General features: G+C 42.8%; 2 pseudogenes; one reads left to right on the top strand and one right to left on the bottom strand.

Moving 5' to 3' along the window:
• Positions 1-9920, bottom strand: part of LOC102422052 — a 15000-nt pseudogene extending 5080 nt beyond the window's left edge.
• LOC102420511 lies at positions 6257-9202 on the top strand (annotated as a pseudogene).
• Positions 9921-10129: the final 209 nt, after the last annotated feature.

The raw sequence follows: 10129 nt of genomic DNA, 5'->3' as shown, positions 1-10129 counted from the left end.
AGGAAAAAATGAAAGCTCCGCTGCTGGAGGGGCTAAGAAATGTCATATCCTGCCCTAGCTGGTTGGCTCAGTGGATAGAGCCTCAGCCTGCCGACCACAGGGTCTGGGTTCAATTCTGGTCAAGGGCATGTACCTAGGTTGCAGGCTCCTCCCTGGCCGGGGCCCAGGTCAGGGCTTATGCAGGAGACAACCAATCGAAATGTCCCTCTCACATTGATGTTTCTCTCTGTCTTTCCCTCTCTATTCCACACTCTCTAAAAATCAATGGAAAAATATCCTCAGGTGAGGATAAAAAAGAAAGAAAGAAAGAAATGTCATATCTTATGAAAGGGACATCTTGAAATGCCTAAAGAAAGTTGTCATTTTTTCGTAGTGAACAGACTGGAGTCCATGTTAATGAAAACACCTTGGCAGCTGCAGTGGCCAGCAGTGGCAGCAGCAGGGGAGTGATGGGGGCGGCGCCTTCCCCGATCAGCCAGGTTGCCTCCTGCAAAGGGAGGCCTACTGATGGCTTAGGCCCGTGTGGACTGCGCCTAAGCCATCAGTAGGACATCCCCTGAGGGCTCCCAGACTGTGAGGGGGGGCAGGGGGGGCTGAGGGACACCCCCCCAGGGCATGAATTTCGTGCACTGGGCCTCTAGTATGACTATAAATTTGCTGAAATCATTGACTTGTACACTTATAATAGGTGAATTTTATGGTATATAAATCATCCTTTGATAAAGGGATGAGTATATAAAAAGATCTATCAATTATAGTAATTCCTCATGTGTTTATGTACTGTAGTTTTTAAACCTATTTGTATGAGAATAGAAAATATACATATTGGTCTCTGCCCCAGTTCCTGGCGCAGAGCTCCTGAAATCCTTGGAAATTGCTAAGTGGTGAGAGCACTAGGAGCAATGCTTGTTCTACTGAGGTGACTCTGGGTGGGCTCCTGGATGGGGACAGCTCATCAGAAAGATCGAACCATGATTAGAAACTCGGACTTTTCAGCCCCACACTCCATTCTCCAGAAAGGGGAGAGGAACTGGAAATGGAGTTAATAATCAACCAGGCCTACGTGATAAAGCCTCCATAAAACCTCAATGGTATGGGATCCGGAGAGCTGCTTGATTGATAAACACATCCAAGTACTGGGATGGTGCTGCACCCCAACACCATGGGGACAGAAGCTCCTGTGCCCAGGATCCTCCCAGACCTCACCCTGTGTATCTCCTCATTTGGTTGCTCCTCTGTTTTCTTTACTAAACTGGTGAACATAAGTGTTTCCCTGAGTTCTGGGAACCACTGTAGCAAAATGATCAAACCTGAAGAGGGGGTTGTTGGGAACCTCTGATTTATAGTCCATCAGTCAGAAGCACAGTGACAGCCTAGGCTTGGGATTGGTGCTTGAAGTGTGGCGAGGACAGTCTTGTGGCACTGAGCTTGATCTGTGGGATCTGACACTCCTTCGGGTTGATAGTGTTAGAAGTCAGTTACATTGTAGGACAGCCAGCTGATGTGACAGAATTGCTTGGTGGGGGAAGACACCCCCCACCCCCGCAATGAAAGTGATGTCAAGTGTTGTGAACATGGTAAGAGAGTGACAGTGAAGGAGAAACCGCAGGGAAAGAAGTGAGTTTTGCCTAAACACCATTCTTCTAGCACCAAAGCTCTCTGATTAGGGATGTTCAAATTCTCTAGTCCAAACTGAAGCACAGGAAAGCATCAGTGGAGTAATTTCACCATTTCAATGATGAGATCTTGAAGATTCTCTTTTCGGAACATCTTTTGACCTTGGCCTCGTTTACTATAAGAATCCTCAACTGTATTTTCAGCATGTCATGCTAAAGTAAAAAAAAAAAAAATGTTTTTCATGCAAGCTTGGCCTTGCTAAATACAGGAAGATCTTCATCCAGTTTCACAACTTACCCCTGAAAGAGATACAATCATGAATTCATATTAACGCCCAGAGTCCTTTGTATATTTCAGACTGGATCTGCTAGATTTGACTATATATGCCACTGACTCACACTGAGTTGTGTCTTTATAGGCAAATGTTATAATCTATTAAAGAGAGACATAAAAATATTGACATTGACAGTAACACAGTCCTATAATTGCTCTTAAAATAGTATTTCTATGAACTCAGCTAGTATGAAGGAGCCAGGCCTTGAACTTAAATCTCATGATGCCATGTTGAGTGCTATTTGCTGTAATATACTATCTCCCAAGTGCTATACTTTAGGGAAGAGTGTGCTAAGTACCATTAGAAAGTCAGAGATATAATAGAGGAGATAGGTGTTACTTTCAGATAAAAATGAAGATGACATTTAAATTAGGCCTTGAAGGATACAAATGTTTTAAACTGAGGAACTGGTGGTGGAACTGGAGAAGGGGGGAAGTTTAGTTAAGTTAGGACAGAGAAGGGCATGCTCAGAAAAGGAAACAGTATGGGCCAAGGCATACAAGTAGCCTGGGGCCAGAGCATGTATGGCAGGACTACAAAGTGAGAACTTGAAACCCTATCCATAAAATATAATTAATATAATATGTATTCTGTGAACTGTTATACAGCTTTTAAAACGAGAGTGGCCTATTGAGACTGCCACTGTGAAACATGTTTATCAGAAATGCTGTGAGTTGAGCTAGCCACTTGATGAAGATAATATGTGAAAGTGCTTTGTAAACTGAAAAGAGCAATCTTTCAGAAGGTATAATGGGGAGTGAAGAGAGAGGACCCATAACAGCTTTAGAGGAGAAGAGGGTTCAGTAAGAATTTAGGCTGGGTAAGAATTCAGTAAAGAGTCATAAACTGAAGGTGTAAGAGAGTAAAAATTATTGATGGACCAGGTCCTCCAGAATATGCTTTGGGTCAGAATTGAGGGAACAAGGGATGAAAGGGAAGGAAAGAAAGTGAATAAAAATACAGAACTTGAGAGGTGGGGAGGACATTGTAACTCCTTGTAGTATCCTGTGGAGAAAACCAAAGCTTTGCTCTGTGAAGGCAGAAGTTGAGGCTACTTCAAACCTTTGCCTCTCCCCTCAAGCCTCCTACAGCCAGAAGAGAGTGAGCTCCCTCCACTTACATCCCAGCTCCCAGCTGCCCAACGTTCCTGTCCTGATCTTTCTTCAGCCTCAGGGGAAGATGTGTCCCCGCTCCTATGCTGAGCCTAGTCCCTCTTTCCTCCTCTGAGAACTTGATTCATCAATTTTGCCTAATTTCTCCTTTATCTTCAGTCCCTTCCCAGACCATTGGATCCTTCTCAACATGTGTTTAAGTACTTATGAAATATCTCCCCAACGTTTCACAGCAGCCTTACATGCCACCTACCTTTCTTTGTAGCATATCTTCCTCTGTCCCTCTTGTATTCTCTCCTTCAGTTAAGATGCCCACCACCCAGCTAGAACCCTGCTAGGCTTCCCAGACTCCTCTCTCTCCACTCCCAGAGCTAACCAATTCCCAAATCATTTTCATTTTACCTTTGAAATCACTTTGCATCCATACCTTTCTCATTATTTCCACTGACACTATTTTAGCTCCTGGACTCAGTTTTTCTTGCCTGGAGCACTACAGCAGCATCTTAACTGGTACTTCTGATTCTAGCATCACCCACCATCAACCTACCCTTCATATCATTATTAGGGTGATCTTTCAAAAATGTATGTCTGATCATATCACTCCTGTGCTTAAAATCCTTCAGAGAAAAAGAAGAAAAAAATAAATAAGTAAAAATAAAAATAAAAAAAATAAAATAAAATCCTTCAGAGCTTCTCATAATGATGAAGTTGAAATTTCTTAGTATGTATATAACATGATCATCTTATCTCCTGTCCTAGGAAGAACATGGGTGTTAGATAGTACTTGTGGTCCAGGGATTATAACAGGGTGTCTCAGGCCTCTGTGCTCTGAGTGTGCTCTTGCTTTCCTCTTCTATCTAAGGAATATCCAGGCAGCTATACTGATCTGGCTCAGGTGACACTCTTTCTGTAAAATCTTCCCTGAGGTTTTCTCACACAGTCCAGGGCCATTTCATCTATCCTTTTAGAGCACCTGCGGCGGTTACACCAACACCATTCTAGAACAGAGTTGATTTATCTATCTTTCCCGACAGATTATGTAGTCCTTGGTGATCTTTGCTTGATTTTTCTTTGTACCCTTGGCATCTAACACAGAGGCTGTCACATAGTTTATTGACAGTTACTAAATGTTTACTGAATTTGACTGCATCCTTGAACCATGCACCAAAGGAGGCACATTCATGTTGAGACAACCTGTAGGTAAAAGATCATAAATGTGTAATAGACACATGGCAAATGTAGTACTTAGGCACACAGTCCTGTATGTAGATAACCTGTGTTAATCTTTTCATTCCAACTGCTTCATCACATTGGTGTGCAGGTTCCAGGTGCTGCATTAGCCATCTTTATCTTTTTTTTAAAAGAAATTACACAGTTTTATAATTTTCTCCATTGCTACTTCATTTACTAAAAATAATTTCACAATACAGTAAACCCTCGATTTAACAGACTTTGGGTTTAACAGACAAAATTTCCACATGTCATATATGAAAATTAATACCCTATTAATCTGAAAATGTTTTTAACCAAGATTTTCTTATAGTTAAATTAACAGGTGTTTTTTGGTTATTAATTCACTGTTATTTTTAACAAATTTTAGTGAATAGGCTGTATGTTGGGGAAAAAACACTAGTAATTTTGCCAACATAAATACATATATATCTACAACTATAGTCTACATATTTAAATCCAAGAGACACCACTCTGTAAACAATGTTCGGTGAATGACTAGCACGTGATCACACCGCATTGTGCAGGGTTATTGGTTCTGTTGTCCCGTGGCTTGGTGGCTCAACCTTCTGCAGCAGTTTTAATGTATACAGGCCAGTGTTCCCTCTGCACTAAGCCACGCCCCAGCCATGTGCATTTGTTTACTCGCGGTGACTGGTGAATGCATTTACTAGATCTATTCAGTATAAATTTAAAATCACAGTAATACATGTAGAAAACTTTTCTGTGAAATTAAACTTTTCATACATACTTAATTTTAATTACACAAACGTGCCTACTTAAGTAAAAACAGGTACACTAATTAATTTGTCAATTTTTTAACATACACATTTGGAAAACCTACTTTATTATATAACGAACTTTAACGGACACCCTCTCACCCAAATTAGTCCATTATATCAAGGTTTTACTGTACAACTCTTTCAGGCAGCTTCTCTGTTGTTTTCTTTGGTTTCTACTTCTTTTTTTTTTTAAAATATATTTTATTCATTTTTTACAGAGAGGAAGGGAAAGAGATAGAGAGTTAGAAACATCGATCAGCTGCCTCCTGCACATCTCCTACTGGGGATGTGCCTGCAACCCAGGTACATGCCCTTGACCGGAATCGAACCTGGGACCTTTCAGTCCGCAGCCCGACGCTCTATCCACTGAGCCAAACCGGTTTCGGCCTGGTTTCTACTTCTTTAGGCAACAATGTCTTCATCTTTAATAACAAACCTTCCCTTGTCAAAGTAGGAAGGAAAACTCGTACCACAAAAGGGTCCCAGATTCAGCAGTCTGTGCCTACAAACTTCATTGATAACAGCTTGCAGATTGGCAGCTGCCTGGTCACTTGACATATCTAGTGTTGCTACTTTGGTCTCCAGAAAGTTCTCCCTTTCTTCAATCTACCTTAATTTCATGTCCAGTTTTAAATAGCATCCTGGGGGATGTCACATCCAATGGAATTCCAAGTAAGTTTTGGAAATCTTTTTTCAGTTTCTTCTTTAATGGATTAAGCTTGGGCATTATTTCTGGAACAGCTACATAAAGTCTGATTGAATTTCATCATCCAAAATCTTCTGAATCAGATTAGTTCCTCCTGCAAATGCAGCTTCATTTTCCCCCTGCTATTTTATTTTTATTTTATTTTATTTTTTTCAGGTGATCATCATAGTTGGGTTCCTCAGCCAGGTTCTGTCGCCAGGTTCTCCAGGTTCTCTTGCCAGGTTTGGTCGCCATGTTCTCTCGCTAGGTTCTCCAGCCAGGTTCTCCAGGTTCTCCAGCCAGGTTCGGTCGCCAGGTTTTGTCTAGGTTCTCCAGCCAAGTTCTGTCCAGGATCTGCAGCCAGGTTCTGTCCAGGATCTTTTGCCATGTTCTCTCTCTAGGTTCTGTCTCTAGGTTCTGTCCCCCCTGCTATTTTAATCTCTGATGCATTCCCTGTAAATACAGTAACTTTACTGGCTCTCCAGCCGCCGCCGCCGCCAGCCGCCCCTGCCCTTGCCTCCAGTGCACATTAAAGAGCCAACACCATGACTGACTCCAGGTACTTCACAACCAATAAAAAAGGAGAAATCTTTGAATTAAAGGCTGAACTCAACAATGAAAAGAAAGAAAAGCGGAAGGAGGCTGTGAAGAAAGTGATTGCTGCTATGACTGTGGGGAAGGATGTCAGCTCTCTCTTTCCAGATGTAGTGAACTGTATGCAGACTGACAACCTGGAACTAAAGAAGCTGGTGTATCTCTACTTGATGAACTATGCCAAGAGTCAGCCAGACATGGCCATTATGGCTGTCAACAGCTTTGTGAAGGACTGTGAAGATCCCAATCCTCTGATTTGGGCCTTGGCAGTTAGAACCATGGGATGCATCCGAGTGGACAAGATCGCATAATATCTCTGTGAGCCCCTCCGAAAGTGCTTGAAGGATGAAGATCCCTATGTTCGGAAAACAGCAGCAGTCTGTGTGGCAAAACTCCATGATATCAATGCCCAAATGGTGGAAGATCAGGGATTTCTGGATTCTCTGTGGGATCTCATAGCAGATTCAAATCCAATGGTGGTGGCTAATGCTGTAGCAGCATTATCTGAAATCAGTGAATCTCACCCAAACAGCAACTTACTCGATCTGAACCCACAGAACATTAATAAGCTGCTGACAGCCCTGAATGAGTGTACTGAATGGGGCCAGATTTTCATCCTGGACTGCCTGTCCAATTACAACCCTAAAGATGACCGGGAGGCTCAGAGCATCTGTGAGCGGGTAACTCCCCGGCTATCTCATGCCAACTCAGCAGTGGTGCTTTCAGCAGTAAAAGTCCTAATGAAATTTCCAGAGTTGTTACCGAAGGACTCTGACTACTATAATATGCTGCTGAAGAAGTTGGCCCCTCCACTTGTCACTTTGCTGTCTGGGGAGCCAGAGGTGCAGTATGTCGCCCTGAGGAACATCAACCTAATTGTTCAAAAAAGGCCTGAAATCTTAAAGCAGGAAATCAAAGTCTCCTTTGTGAAGTATAATGATCCCATATATGTTAAACTAGAGAAGCTGGTCATCATGATTCGTTTGGCATCTCAAGCCAATATTGCTCAGGTTCTGGCAGAGCTGAAGAAATATGCCACGGAGGTGGATGCTGACTTTGTTTGCAAAGCTGTGCGGGCCATTGGACGGTGTGCCATCAAGGTGGAGCAATCTGCAGAACGTTGTGTGAGCACATTGCTTGATCTCATCCAAACCAAAGTAAATTATGTGGTCCAAGAGGCGAGAGTTGTCATCAGGGACATCTTCCGCAAGTATCCCAACAAGTATGAAAGCATCATTGCCACTCTGTGTGAGAACTTACACTCGCTGGATGAGCCAGATGTGTGAGCAGCTATGATTTGGATTGTGGGCGAATATGCTGAACGAATTGACAATGCAGATGAATTACTAGAGAGCTTCCTGGAGGGTTTTCATGATGAGAGCACCCAGGTGCAGCTCACTCTGCTTACTGCCATAGTGAAGCTGTTTCTCAAGAAACCATCAGAAACACAGGAGCTGGTACAGCAGGTCTTGAGTTTGGCAATACAGGATTCTGATAATCCTGACCTTTGAGATAGGGGCTATATTTATTGGCAGCTTCTCTCAACCGACCCTGTCACAGCCAAAGAAGTAGTCTTGTCTGAGAAGCCACTGATCTCTGAGGAGACAGATCTTATTGAGCCAACTCTGCTGGATGAGCTAATCTGCCACATTGGTTCTTTGGCCTCTGTGTACCACAAGCCTCCCAATGCCTTTTGTGGAAGGAAGTCACGGAATCCATCGCAAACACTTGCCAATACATCATGGGAGCACTGATGCAGGTGACAGCCCTGTTGGCACCGCCACTGCCACCAACCTGGAACAGACTCATGTTATTCCCTCTCAAGGTGACCTTCTAGGGGACCTTTTAAACCTTGATCTCGGTCCACCAGTCAATGTGCCACAGGTATCCTCCATGCAGATGGGAGCAGTGGATCTCTTGGGAGGAGGACTAGATAGTCTGGTGGGACAATCCTTCATTCCATCATCAGTGCCTGCAACCTTTGCTCCTTCACCTACTCTTGCTGTGGTCAGCAGTTGTCTGAATGATCTATTTGAACTCTCTATGGGGATAGGCATGGCACATGGTGGATATGTGGCTCCTAAGGCTGTCTGGCTGCCTGCAGTAAAGGCCAAAGGCTTGGAGATTTCTGAAACATTTACTCATTGTCAGGGGCACATCTATATGGAAATGAACTTCACCAACAAAGCTCTGCAGCATATGACAGACTTTGCAATCTAGTTTAACAAGAATAGCTTTGGCGTCATCCCCAGCACTCCTCTGGCCATCCATATACCACAGATGCCAAATCAGAGCATTGATGTCTCCCTGCCTCTCAACACCTTGGGTCCAGTCATGAAGATGGAACCTCTGAATAACCTACAGGTAGCTGTGAAAAACAATATTGATGTCTTCTACTTCAGCTGCCTCATCCCACTCAATGTGCTTTTTGTAGAAGATGGCAAAATGGAGCGCCAGGTCTTTCTTGCAACATGGAAGGATATTCCCAATGAAAATGAACTTCAGTTTCAGATTAAGGAATGTCATTTAAATGCTGACACTGTTTCCAGCAAGTTGCAAAACAACAAGAGGAATTGCCAAGAGGAATGTGGAAGGGCAGGACATGCGGTACCAATCTCTGAAGCTCACTAATGGCATTTGGATCTTGGCTGAGCTATGTATCCAGCATGGAAACCCCAATTATACACTGTTGCTGAAGTGTAGAGCTCCTGAAGTCTCTCAGTACATCTATCAGGTCTACAACAGCATTTTGAAAAACTAATAGACTGCTCTGGTGCCCTCCGGCCACCCTGTGATCGGTGCAAGCCAAGAACTCTTAACTAGAAGAAATTGTTTGGCCGTGTAGAAGCTGAACTTAAATACACTGAGGCCACCCCCCCCCCAAAAAAATACAGTAACTTTACTGATTTCTGAAATGAATGGGTGTGGCAAACTAAGAACACTAGCAAATGGTTCCACTTTTTCTTCTTCCCCAGTGCCATATCCAGTCTCACATCAAGATAAACACCTTGCTGTCTGACCAGTGTGGCTCAGTGGTTGAGCATCAACCTATGAACTAGGAGGTCAGGGTTCAATTGCTAGTCAAGGCACATGCCCCAGTTGTGGGCTTGATCCCCTGTGGGGGGCAGGCAGGAGGCAGCCGATCAATGATTCTCTCTCATCATTGGTGTTTCTATCTCTCTCCCTCTCCCTTCCTTTCTGAAATCAATAAACAAATATATTTTTTTTAAAAAGATAAACACCTTGCTTTGGATTCATCAAGTCCAGAATTTGAAATTTCTTAAGTAAATGAATAACTTTATCTTCTATATCTGCCTTGGATATAAGTGTTTTAAGTAGACATCATCCTCAGATTTGCTTTCCATAAAGGGGTATGACTTTATTTTTTCTATTTCATCTTTGTTTTTATTTGATGCTTTTTCTTTGGCACCTTTTTTTGTTTTCTTTCCAGGCTTCCTAACAGGAGTAAAATATCTGTTAGTCACCTGAACACATGCAGAACAAGAATAAAGAGGCGTCTGATAAACCATCTTAGAGAGACTATGCCTTTGAAATATCAAGACTCTACCAAGGGGTCTGCCAGCCGGTCCGTGTTGGCCGTTCCGGATCTAGCCGTCTTCATCTTAACATTTGTCCTTCTATAATATTTTAATTTTCCCTAGAGGATACCATAAAACATGATGATGATGATGATGATGATGATGATAATAATAATATCATTGTGAAACTTGAGTCACTTCCAAAGCTGTCCATGTTTGATTTTCTGAAACTAAAC

The sequence above is a fragment of the Myotis lucifugus genome, unplaced genomic scaffold (assembly GCF_000147115.1).
Source record: "Myotis lucifugus unplaced genomic scaffold, Myoluc2.0 scaffold_650, whole genome shotgun sequence".
NCBI lineage: Eukaryota > Metazoa > Chordata > Mammalia > Chiroptera > Vespertilionidae > Myotis > Myotis lucifugus.
The sequence above is the reverse complement of the archived record's forward strand: the minus strand, read 5'-3'. Positions and strand labels throughout refer to the sequence as shown.